Source organism: Prionailurus bengalensis, chromosome X (assembly GCF_016509475.1).
Source record: "Prionailurus bengalensis isolate Pbe53 chromosome X, Fcat_Pben_1.1_paternal_pri, whole genome shotgun sequence".
Taxonomy (NCBI): domain Eukaryota; kingdom Metazoa; phylum Chordata; class Mammalia; order Carnivora; family Felidae; genus Prionailurus; species Prionailurus bengalensis.
In genome coordinates, this window is record NC_057361.1 from 95,401,439 (window position 1) to 95,414,338 (window position 12,900).

A 12,900-nucleotide genomic window follows, 5' to 3' on the forward strand; every position below is an offset into this window, starting at 1 on the left:
TTTTGATTATATGTTTGTTTTCTTAAAATTTTTTAAAGGTTTATTCATTTTTCAGAGACAGAGGGAGACAGAGCATGAGGGATGGAGCGGGGCAGAGACACAGGGAGACACAGAATTCGAAAACAGGCTCCAGCCTCTGAACTGTCAGCACAGAGCTGACATGGGGCTCGAACTCACGGACCGTGAGATCGTGACCTGAGCTGAAGTCGGAGGCTGAACTGACTGAGCCACCAAGGTGCCCCATGTTTGTTTTCTTTTTTCAACGTTTATTTATTTTTGGGACAGAGAGAGACAGAGCATGAACGGGGGAAGGGCAGAGAGAGAGGGAGACACAGAATCGGAAACAGGCTCCAGGCTCTGAGCCATCAGCCCAGAGCCCGACGCGGGGCTCGAACTCACGGACCGCGAGATCGTGACCTGGCTGAAGTCGGACGCTTAACCGACTGCGCCACCCAGGCGCCCCGACCATGTTTGTTTTCTTAAGACACATTTCTAGATCTGGGATTATGATGTCAAAGAGGAAAACAATTTTCAATATTTTAACAAATATTGTTTTCCTGGAATATTTTTTTCAAATTAACTCTCCAAACTGCAACAGTGTATTAGAATAGCATCTCAAAACATACTCACCCACACTTAAATATGTTTTTAGGGGCACCTGGGTGGCTCAGTCAGTTAAGCGTTCCACTCCTGATTTCAGCTCAGGTCACGATCTTACAGTTTGTGAGATTAAGCCCCATGTTGGGCTCTGTGCTGACAGCACGGAGCCTGCTTGGGATTCTCTCTCTCCCTCTGCCCCTCCCCTCTACTGCACCAGCATGAATGTGCACTCTCCCTCTCTGCCAAAACAAAAAAATAAACATTTCAAAAACTGTTTTTAGTCATGGAAAATAAGAGAATAATGGCATTTAACTGTTGCTTTAATTTTTAGTTTTCAATTGCTAGTTATAATATTTATGTCCCCTCCATCATTTTACTCCCTTAACGCATTATACAAGATAAGCATTTTCAAACACGTTGTAATCATCTATTATTAAAAACGAAGCCTCCAAGTCACGTTACAGCTTTCAGACACACGGCTATTAAAATTATTACAGCATCTAATGAACCCATGATTTCCCTGGATGTTTAACAAGTGAATAAGTGATTACGCCAGTTCCTCGGTGATTACAGACTTCTCTCAATGTGCCACTGAGATATTATTCCAAAGTAACGACAATTTCATAATAACGAATATGAATACCCACAATGGGCCAAGCGCTGTCCTAAGTGCTTTTGCATATATTGACTCATCCACGCATCATAACAACCATTTTGCAGATGAGGAAACTGAGGCACAGAGAGGAAAAGTAACAAGGCCCCGTCTCGCAGTTTATAAGTGGTGAAACTAGCTTAGGAACTCAGCGGTCAGGGTCTAGAACCCATGCTGACAATTATTATATGATGTTGTTTTATCAGACGGTGCTACGAATGTTATCACAACTCTGCGCTTGACATACTTCTCGGGGGTGGCTTTTAATCACGTCCGTCCCATCACGAACTCGCCGTTTGAACTCAGACAAGCCCTTTAACCTCTCGGAGTCTCAGGTTCCGAGCTGCATTTCTTCCAGCACAACGTGCCTGGCCGTTTTGGTGGTCTTATGCCTGAGAAGCATTTACTTGGTTGTGGTCCAATCCACCTCTCGGTAATCAGTATCAATGATAATTAGAAAACCCCCAATCCATCTGAAAACGATTGATTCCATAGCTCATGTTGACAGGGCCCTGAATCACACTGCAGACCTTGGGAGAGCAGGCTGCTCCCTACGGCGGCAGAACTGCAGGGGGGCGGGGGGACCAGCGGAAGGGGGAGCTTGAGGAGAGCCCAGAGGGAGGACGGCCCAACTGGCGAGGTTGGCAAGCAAAGGCGGCTTCTTCCATAAGGCTGTTCTGTGATGAGTGAGAGAAGTCGAAACTCTCACAAGAGCACTCCGTTATTCGGCACCATGGCCCCAACTTCTCACCGTGGGGGCTTTTAAGGACTTGGCTTTGGAGAAAGTCACCAGATCACATTTCCTTCTGTACTCCAAATCAAAGGGTGTGGAGTCCTGGGAAACCTTCACAGGAAAGCAATCTATTGGTTCTGATGAAGAAGGTGAAGGGATGATGTTTTGAGGTTTTAACTCTTTTTTTTCTCAGTATATTCTGCCCTTTGTCTTCCCTCCGTGCAAGCAGGTAACTGGCTCTGTTCTTGTTGCCCTAAGGGAAAGAGGTAGGGCACCTCAGGCAAAAACAGAAGCAGCTTGCAAGGTCAGTGATTCAAAAAGTCTAAGCGCATGGAGGAGGCAATTCCACAGGGAGAGAGGACCTTTAAAAGAGAGAAAGGGAGGGACGCCTGGGTGGCTCCGTCGGTCAGGCACGACTTGGGCTCAGGTCATGATCTCGCTTCAGTTGTTCGAGCCCCGCGTCGGGCTCTATGCTGAGAGCTCAGAGCCTGGAGCCTGCTTCGGATTCTGTGTCTCCCTCTCTCTGCCCCTCCCTCACTCGCACTCTGTGCCTCAGTCTCAAAAATGAATAAAAACAATAAACATTTCTAAAAAAAAAAAAAGAGAGAGAGAGAGAGAGAGAAAGGGAGAAGGCTTGTCTTCGCACTAGAAATAGATTCTTCCAAGTTGGGGGGGAGGGGAATGAAGCCAAAACAGAAGAGATTCTTGAAGGCAGCCAAGGACCTTTTACTTCATTTCATCTCATAGCGGCTCCAGCAGGGAAGCATCAAGACCCTAGAAAGCAATGTCTGCGAGGTGTTCCCAGCAGGTGGGTCTAAATGCAGAGTTGGCAATGATTCCAGAGTCCCAAGGGTAGTGGGAAGGCAGCCAAGGACCTCTGACTTAAAGGAGCCATGTGGCCCAGGAGAGTGGACATCTCAGCAGTAACCTATATAGACCCCTGATTAATGACCACAAGCCTGTTCTCTCATCACCTGTTACCACCCCGATTCCCACCCCCCCAACACCACATAAGAGGTTGACAGTGTGAGGTTGACCTCCTTGAGTAGACCCTAAGAAGGACTGTGGTTAGTTCCCCCCCCCCAAAAAAAATCCCCCATCATTGAGCCCTTGATGCTGAAGGTCTGAAATATAGATGTTAGACTACAGGGATTGGAGTCTGAGAGTCGTATATGCCCTAGCAATTTTAAGGGTCAATTCTCTCAGCCCCACTTTTTTTTTTTAATCATGTGGTGATTCACTGTTTTCTCCTCCTCCCAAGGTGGGGGGGTGGTGGTGGAAATAAACATCCTGACAGAAAGGAATTTATCTCCTATTTGATGAAAAGGCTTCAATATCTGTACTTAAGATTTTGGCATTCACTTTTACCCCTCACTCATATGCACATTCAGGGCTACGCAGAGCGATGCCCAAACAAAAGTCAATTTCAGAATGTTGAACTTCTCATGAGCTGGCTTCTCCACAATTTGAACTTAGGATGCCAGGAAGTTTAGTTATTTCAAATCTGAAAAGAATAGCACCAAGCCACACCTCTCAAAAAATGTTATTAACATATGATTCTTTCCTAAACAAGGAAGAAGGGAAACGTAGTTGCATTCACAAAGAATGTACGAAGTCTGCCAAGAAAGCAAATAATTTTTGGAAGTCACCCTTATTTGGAAATATTCTAGTCATAGAACCACAGTTGTTTAAACAAAAGCATCCACCATATCTCCTTCTGAAAATATGAACTTCCAAACTATATAAAAAGAATTAAATACTATGTTACTCAGTTCTTTTGTGATTTACTTGAAAACAGCTTAGGTTAAAAAAAATAATCGAGATAAAGGCGGCCAAGAACTACAAGTAGCTTCCTGTCGGCATTGTGATGTAGTGGAAAACTCATACCTCTGGAGTCAAACAGACCTGTTTTGGAAGGTTGGCTGCACTCTTAACTAGTTGGGTGACCTTGGGCAAGTAACTTTATCTTCCCTATGAGTCATCTGCAAAAATAATTAAATTATGTTAAATGAGAAAACAGATGTGAAAGGGCTCATTGAAGGATATTCCCCCTCCGGGCCTCAATAGAAAAACAGGGAAGAGTTATACACGGTTATTATAATATAAAGTAATAAACAAAGACGTGTCTCAGTCTGGACGCAAAACCACTTACATGAGCTCAAATAGGCTTTGAACAGAACGAAACAATGTAAAGTGATATTTGGCCAAGTGCAAAATTATAAACTGGAGCGAGATGCATTGAAATAAATTCTACTTATTTGACTTTCAAGAGTGCTCCTATAAAAATCTTTTTTTAAGGTCACCAGGTGCTTTACGAAATCTGCTATAGGCAAGACATCTAGAAATTCTAATGTATAAAAAATGTCAGATCTTGTTATTTCTGAGGGAATTCTGAGAGCAAGATCAATGAAAATAAATATCTACCATTTCTACTGTTTTAGCCTCAAGCTTAAAAGCAGCAGACGAGGTGGCTCTGATAGAATGAAGACACCAAGGTCGATGGCAAAATTATAAAGTAGCCACCCTACCTCAAGGCATTCACTTCGTTGTCCAATCATTTCGTGATGTCCTCCGGCTGTGTTGAAATAATTCTGCCAAGAGACCTATGCTCTACTCTAATTAAGTGTTATGATCTAGGGGGTCAGCAAACTATGGAACTGTGGGCCAAGGTCAGACTGCTTTGTTTTTGTAAATAAAGTTTTATGGGAACACAGCCATGCCCATTCAGCTATGCGTTATGGCTGCTCTCATACGACAACGAGCAGAATTAAGTAGCTGTAACAAAGACCATATGGCCCCCAAACACTGAAATATTTACTCCCTGGATCTTCACAGAGAAAGTGTGCCAACCCCAACTCGAACCCCTAACAACCCACTTGCTACCTAAAGTCAAGGGCAATATATTTAACCTATCGATGGGAAATTTTCATTTTAAGATGACCATGTTAACTCCGTCTGGAGATTGCCTGGGAGAAAATTTCTGAGCAGAGAGAGACAGAGAGAGAGTTCTCTTTCTGCACCTGACTCACGCTTATTTCCTTCCAAAACTAATAAAAGTCAGCAAGGTGGCACCCTACATTGAAAAGTTTGCCACATTTAGAACTCGGGGTGACTGTAGACTTTGCATTACAGTAAAGACATGTGGAGGCTAAACTTGAGTTGGCTGACCTTATTTCACTTGAACCTTTTTATAGCCAAAGTCAGCTTTGGGGAAGGGTAGGGGACATCTACCAATCTTTTAGGAGATTTGCTCTGAAATAATATGGCTGAAACATATTGGCTGTCCAACATTCTTTGTAAGATTTTGAAAATTTTGAGAATCGTATCAGTGATATTTCTTGGAATACTGAACAATGAGCTACAGCACTGTTGCGTGTCATAAACCTTCCGCCCAAATCCGAACTGACAATCAGTCTGATTCAACCCACAGCTCGTCCTCCCAAATAGTGTTGTTTGAATGATAAGGAATCCAAATGAAGTAAAATAGTGACTAAAATAACTGGAAAAACCAAAGACAGGAATCGGGGCAAAAATCTCCATTCTGAGTATGCAAAACTTCACGATGGAGGCATGCCACAATAAGTAATTCAAAAGCTTTAACTAACTTGTGTCAGAGGGTCATTGTTATAGAAAGCTGGAGGAGAGAAAGTCAAGGTTAGTCTGGCTTTCTTTCTTCTTCGTGGACATATTCCATGGTAAAGTTCAAACCAATGCTAGTCTTGATTATTTATTTATTTATTTATTTATTAAAAAAATTTTTTTTTCAACGTTTTTTATTTATTTTTGGGACAGAGAGAAACAGAGCATGAACGCGGGAGGGGCAGAGAGAGAGGGAGACACAGCATCGGAAACAGGCTCCGGGCTCTGAGCCATCAGCCCAGAGCCCGACGCCGGGCTCGAACTCACGGACCGCGAGATCGTGACCTGGCTGAAGTCGGACGCTTAACCGACTGCGCCACCCAGGCGCCCCATTGATTATTTATTTTTATGATGCCTACAACAAAAATAAAGCACTCTCCATATTTTTCCCAAGAACTTGCAAGTTTTAAATGTATTTTCAAATAAAAGTGGTAGGGGGAAGCTTTTTTTGAAAAATAGGATCTCAGGGTCACCTGGCTGGCTCCGTCGGTAGAGCATACAACTCTTGATCTCAGGGTTGTGAGTTCAAGCCCCAGGTTGGGTGCAGAGTTTTCCTTAAAAATAAATAAATAAATAAATAAATAAATTAATTAATTAATTAAAAATAGGATCTAAATAAATGCCAGCAAAGTTTAGAGTCTAGGCACTGAGGAAGGGGAAATTTTAAATGGCAAATTAGTATCTTTTAGCAACAAAGCCACATATAATGAATGACATAGATTCATACTTTTCACAAATAGCTCTTACTCAATTCTAAATCTGGTTCTACCATTTGGTTGGTAAAAAAACTTCTCGGTTTTTCTCTGAGAGAGAGGGGGGAAAAAACAGAATGAAAGCTATTCCTGGAACAATGTGGTAATTTGAGGACTGTAGGTTCTAAATTGTGTTATAAGATATCCAGGTATGTGCTTACCCGTTTGGAGACAAAGGGGCTTTTACCACAGTCGCTGGGGGGTTATTTGCAAATACGTTTTGACGCCAGAGGTGACAGAACAAGGTAATAGGACAAGTCTCAGAGGATCAGGAGCCCTATCATTGGGTCAGTAATGGTTTTGGAGAGCCCAAGTAATGAAATGCCGTTAACAGTGATGTCATGTCCAACAGCTATCCTACTCACAGGCTTAGGGACAAGGACAGCCAGTTGCAAAATGGACCGGTGTCCTTAAAGCTGAGTAGGCTACTGTCAGCCAATCACTAATGAGGGGCCTCGGACCGTGTCCACCAGAAAGAAAGATGCAAAAACCGAAACAGTTATGGCAGAGAATTGGAATACCACTGAGTTCTCCTGGGGTCTGAACTTAAAGACCCATTTCACCCTGCCGAAAATAACAAGACTTAGGACTTTTCAGGAGGCCACATCAACAGGCCATCAGGAATTGGGAGGCAAATTTTCACCTATACACAAACAGGAGCAAGCAGAGAGTGCTCAGATCGTAAATCATAATCATGCTAACCTTTTCAGTTAGCATTCTCATCACTTTGAGGATCAAATCTGACATCCTAATCGTGGGCCAATATGCCCCTACATGTTTTTGATTCTGTACATTTCTCAGCCCTTACGTCTCACTGTTTTTGGACACCCTGCCCCAGCCACACTCTTCTCCCTGTCATTGTCATAACGTGCCAAACGCATTCTCACCTCAGAACCTTCAGATTTGCTGCACCCGTGACCTGGAATATCCTTCCCCTGGAACCTGACTTAGTTTACCTCTTGACTATATTGGTGTCTCTAGTCAAACATCACCACCTGAGAGAGGCTGCCCCTGGCTTGACATAAAATTACTGCCCGATTCATGCTCTATCCGCGTCTCCTGTTTTAATTCTCCTTCTAATAATTATCACCATGTGATGATAGAGGGCCTATTTGCGGACTAATTTGTTATCTATGCCTCGGAGACTTGGTTTTGTTCACGCCTCATCCCCGAGACTTAGAATAGGGCCCGGCATAGAGTGGCTGCTCAGCTAATGTTTGTTGAATGAATAAATGAATTAGATGCTCGAATGCAATCAGCTTTTGGAGAAATTTTGCTTCCAGACTGTGCGAGACTTCCACTGCCTAACACCGTTACGCATAGGAAAATCGATTTTTTTTTTTGAATTTCTGGGAAAGTTCATTCCATAAGTGATCTTTGCCATTTCATGATTTAACTCACATTTCAACTTCAGCCTACATGCGGCCATTTAAGCCTGGTTCCTCTTTGGTGGCAAGACATCGGGTTGGTATAATGTCTCTTATGATAGACATTGGTCTGTTGGTCTCTCCAAATCATCTCAGAATAGATGTCAGAACAGGTGTCAGAATATCCAAACGCCCTTAGTTCGGCAAGGCCGGAGAGAGATTCGAGTATCTTTGGTTCAGAAGAATCCCAGAAGTCGCAGATGTCATGATTTAGAAGATTAGACCCACAGAGATGGTTGGTCTATTTAAACAGACTCAATCCCCAGCCGGCTGTAGCAGCGGACCTGAAGCGGCTTTGTGGCGCTTGATCAATAGGACACCCTCATATTGTTTACCGAAAAGCTGTGATACCCTGAAGTAATCCAAGCACTTCCCCTGAAGCACCTTGGAGAGAAGGTTTGTCGGGTTCTAGCTGCTATCTTGGCCTATGAAGCAAAGATTTTAGATCTCTCAACAGCTCGGCCAAATATTGACAGTCACACCATTTTCAGCTCCCCTGTGTACCCAAGTGAACACATGTTTCCCGAATTATCTTATGTTATTCTCTGCGGGCATCCCATATTCTCCTTTGCTCACGCTAGACCGCTTCCCTTGATTTTTCTGCCTTAATACGTTTGCGCGTACGGTTCCCTCCCTCGTCCTATAGGGTTTTTTTTCCCCCCATGCATCTAACGTACCTGTTTATAGTAAACTTCAAGTCCACTCGTTCACTCAAGTACAGCCTCACATCGAAGAGGAAAAGAAAATAAGTAAACGAATCTAAAGATCTGATGGGAAATTTCATTGCCAAAACTTGTGGTTCACCCAAGTGTTGGATTTACTATATGACAACTTTAAAAATTAAATAACAAGGTATTAGCAACTAGGTATATAGCACTCTACGACATAGTCTATTTTTCCCGTGATGCCTATCTTGATGCTCTATATAAAATAATATAGACCAAATCCTCCCACCCCCAAAAAAGTTTGTGCCCCAGGTTTGCAAACATGTGCTTAGACCGTCTACTGGGAAAACCAGCACTGGGTAAGGAGATATCCCCATGGCCTCCTCTGACTTTAGAATCCTTTTTTTTTTTAAGTTTATTTATTTTGAGAGAGAGAGAGAAAGAGAGAGAGAGAGAGAGAGAGAGAGAATCCCAAGCAGGCTCTACGCTGATGGCACAGAGCCTGATGTGGGGTTCAAACTCCCAAACCATGAGATCATGACCTAAACTGAAATCAGGAGTCCCGTCGCTTAACCGACTGAGCCACCCAGGCGCCCCAGTTCGAGAATCCTAATGACTATATTTCCTTAACACCATACCAGACTGAGGAACATCCAGGAATAAGTTTGCCTTGAGTAGACGTGTGAAGGATATGGCTCTTGCACTGGCTACCTGAATAGGCCTTCTGAGACCCAGAGAAACTAGCTGCTGACATAAGGTGATTTCAGGGGCCCCCTGAGGCCATCTGATCCTGCTGACCTGTATTTCTTACCATGTACTCAATTTTCATGGTGCTTCTTAAGAAGAAATGAGCCGCGTACCTGGATTGAGGCATTCTGTTACGTCAGAAAAATAACATTCGTAGGAGTTTGTTTATCTAACTAAAATATACTCTTTCAAGGGTGCGCGGATGGCTCAGTCCGTTAAGCATCTAACTCGATTTCAGCTCATGTCGTGAGCTCATGGTTTGTGAAACGGGGCCTCACGTCAGGCTGTGTGCTGACAGCCCGAAGCCTGCTTGGGATTCTCTTCCTCTCTCTCTGCCCTTCCCCTGCTCTCTCTCTCTCTCTTTCTCTCTCTCTCTCTCTCACACACACACACACACACACACACACAATAACTAAACTAAACCATAATAAACTAAACTAAACTAAACTAAACTATATTCTTTAGACACCAAGCCAAGAGCTGATGTGAGGCTGGTCAACCGTGATGGAGTAGGGATGGGAGTGGGAGGAGGGGAGGGCTGAAACACGGTTCATATTAATTCTGTTCAAATGTGTTGTGAACGTTATGCTAAGGAGTAGCTGAGTTATATAAGATCAGACTATTTTTAGGGGCTAGTCTAGATCAGAAACAAATACTCTTGCATGTGTCAGATCACTTGCACGGGGCCAAATGCATAGATGGCAAAATACAGATGGAAAAGAGCAGGAAAGCAAAAGCAGAGGTTGAAAGGCACCCTATTTAGGGAAAGATTGGTCAGCAGGGATGCAGAGGAAGGGAAGGAACCGTTTATGCTGTGGGGACGGATTAATTTTTCTGTTGTGGAGGCTGGGTGAATGAGACAGATTCTTCTTAGGCTTGCAGATAAAAAAAGACTGAACAGTTCTGGGGAACAGAGCCAAAGTGCCACAAAATACTTAAAGCAGTCAAAATCCTGTTTCTAGGGTAGATAATCTCATCATGTGGAAGGGAGGGAGGTATATGGGGATTGTGACTCTTGATTGAACTGTCAGAAGTCTAACTAACTCAGGAGGGGTGCCTGGGTGGCTCAGTCGGGTAAGGGTCGGGTTCTTGATCTCAGCTCAGGTCATGATCTCACAGTTAATGAGTTCAAGCCCCGCATGGAGCTCTGTGCTCACGGTGTAGAGCCTGCTTCGGATTCTCTGTCTCCCTCTCTCTGCTCCTCCCCTACTCATTCGTGCTCTCTCTCTCTCTCTCTCTCTCTCAAAAATAAATAAACGTTAAAGAAATGTTTTTTTAAAAAGTCTAACTCAATAGCCAAAACGTAGAAACAGCCTAGATAGTCATCAATAGGTGAATGAATAAACAAAGTACGGTATGGACATCGTTTAGTGAAAAAGGCACGCACAAAAGGTCACGTGTTGTATGATTCCACTTATGTGAAACGTCTAGAATAGACAAATCCATACAAACAGAAACCGGATCAGTAGTTGCCAGGTGCTGGGAACTGGGGAGCATGGGGTTTCCTTTTGGGGTGATGAAAAAAATTGGGAACTGGAGAGCGTTAATGGGTATACAGTATTGTAATCCCCTTAATTGGTCACTGCAAAATGGTTAATTTTATGTGAATTTCCTCTCAATAGAAAAAAAATATTGAACTTTTGCTCAAATTACAGGGGACTCTAACTTTCAGTATTGAAATACTGAAGATTAGTTCGTTCTTTTTAAGCTGGAGTTGACATCAAAATCAGAAAGTAATATTTAAGGGTTGATGAGAACCAGAGCTAATTGTTTTTGTTTATTTATCTTATTGTTTTTTTATTTTAAATCTAGTATAGCTCACATGCAATGTTACATCAGTTTCAGGTGTACAATATAGTGATTCAACAATTTCATATGTTACTCAGTGTTCATCGTGATAAGTCCCCTCTCAATCCCCATCAGCTGTTTCACCCCTCCCCCCATCCACCTCCCCTCTGGGAACCATCAGTTTGCTTCTTGGTTTCTCCCCCTCCCCCCCCCCACACCTCTTTTGAGCAGGGGAGATGGGCAGAGAGAGAGAGAGAATTTTAAGCAGGCTCCGTGCTCAGCACAGAGCCCAATGCAGGCCTCGATCCCACGACCCTGGAATCATGACCTGAGCCAAAATCGAGAGTTGGATGCTCAACCGACTGGGCCACCCAAGCACCCCTTGTCTCTTTTTTTTTTTCATTGTTCACTTTTTTTCTTAAATTCCACTTATAAGTGAAGTCATATGGCATTTGTCTTTCTCTGACTGATTTTTCACTTATCATTACCCTCTCTAAATCCATCCATGTTGTTGCAAACGGCAAGATTTCATTTTTTCTTCTGGCCGAGTAATACTCTATTGTGTATCCATACCATATCTTCATTATCCATTCACCTATCAGGGGACACTGGGGTTGCTTCCATAATTTGGCTATTGTAAATAATGCTGCAATAAATGTAGGGGTGCGTGTATGTTTTGGAATTAGTGTTTTCGTATTCATTGGGTAAATACCCAGGACTGAAATTACTGGGTCATATGGTATTTCTGTTTTTAATTATTTGGGGAACCTCCATGCTGTTTTCCACAGTGGCTGTACCAGTTTGCATTCCCACCAACAGTGCATAAGGGTTCTTTTTTTCTCCACATCCTTGCCAACACATGTCATTTCTTGTGGGTTTTTTTGAATGTTTATTTATTTTTGAGAGAGAGAGAAAGGGAGAGGCATAGAGTGAGAGAGAGAGAGAGAGAGAGAGAGAGAATCCCAAGCAGGAGCCATGCTGTCAGCACGGAGCCCAATATGGGGCTCAATCCCACGAACTGTAAAATCATGACCTGAGGGAAAATCAAGAGATGGACGCTTCACCGATCGAGTCACCCAGGCGCTCCTCTCGTGTTTTTGATTTTAGCCATTATGACAACTGTACGGTGATATCTCATTGTGTTGCTGTTGTTGTTGTTGTTTTACTAGACTAGAGCAGCTTTATCGGGGGAAGCCAGGGTTACAACGGATTTAAGAGTTGGCATTGGGGCCCTTCTTCTTGCCAAAGGTGGGCGCAACATTGACAAAGCACAGTTGTACTGCACCCACCCCTTGGCTTCAACTGTCTTCCTTGTCTCATATTTGGCCACCTTGAGAGTCTGCCCTTTTCCTTTCCCCGCACGTGAGGGGACCATGGACTTTACCGCCAAGCATGTGGTCGGCTACTTCCAAGGTGATCAGACCCTCGATTCTACACTGACCCAGGGTCGCCTCATCCTCTAGGGGTTTGGCTTCCAGGAGCACAACTGGATCTTCCGGAGCAACACCCTCCAGCGAGGCTACATGAGCCTTCATCTGGGCAACCCTCTTCTGGCCGGTCACCTCTAGGGTGTGTAGGTCCTGGGTGTGGACCAAGAGCTGCATGTCAGCTACTGAACCACTGCCGCTGCAGCTGCTACTGCCTCATGGTGGTTTTGATCTGCACTCCCCTGACGATGAGTGACGTTGAGCATCTTTTCATGTGTCTGTTGGCCATCTGGACGGCTTCTTCACAGAAATGTCTGTTCGTGTTTTCTGCCTGTTTTTTAAATGGATTGTTTGTGGTTTTGGTGTTGAGTTGCATAAGTTCTTTACACATTTTGGATACTAACCATTTATCAGATATGTCATTTGCAAATAACTTCTTTGTTCATAGGTTGCCTTTTAGTTTTGTTGGT

The 12,900-nt window shown here is 43.6% G+C and overlaps 1 pseudogene; it reads right to left on the bottom strand.

Annotated features, from left to right (window-relative positions):
• Positions 1 to 12,214: 12,214 nt before the first annotated feature.
• On the bottom strand, positions 12,215 to 12,607 carry LOC122477492 (annotated as a pseudogene).
• Positions 12,608 to 12,900: the final 293 nt, after the last annotated feature.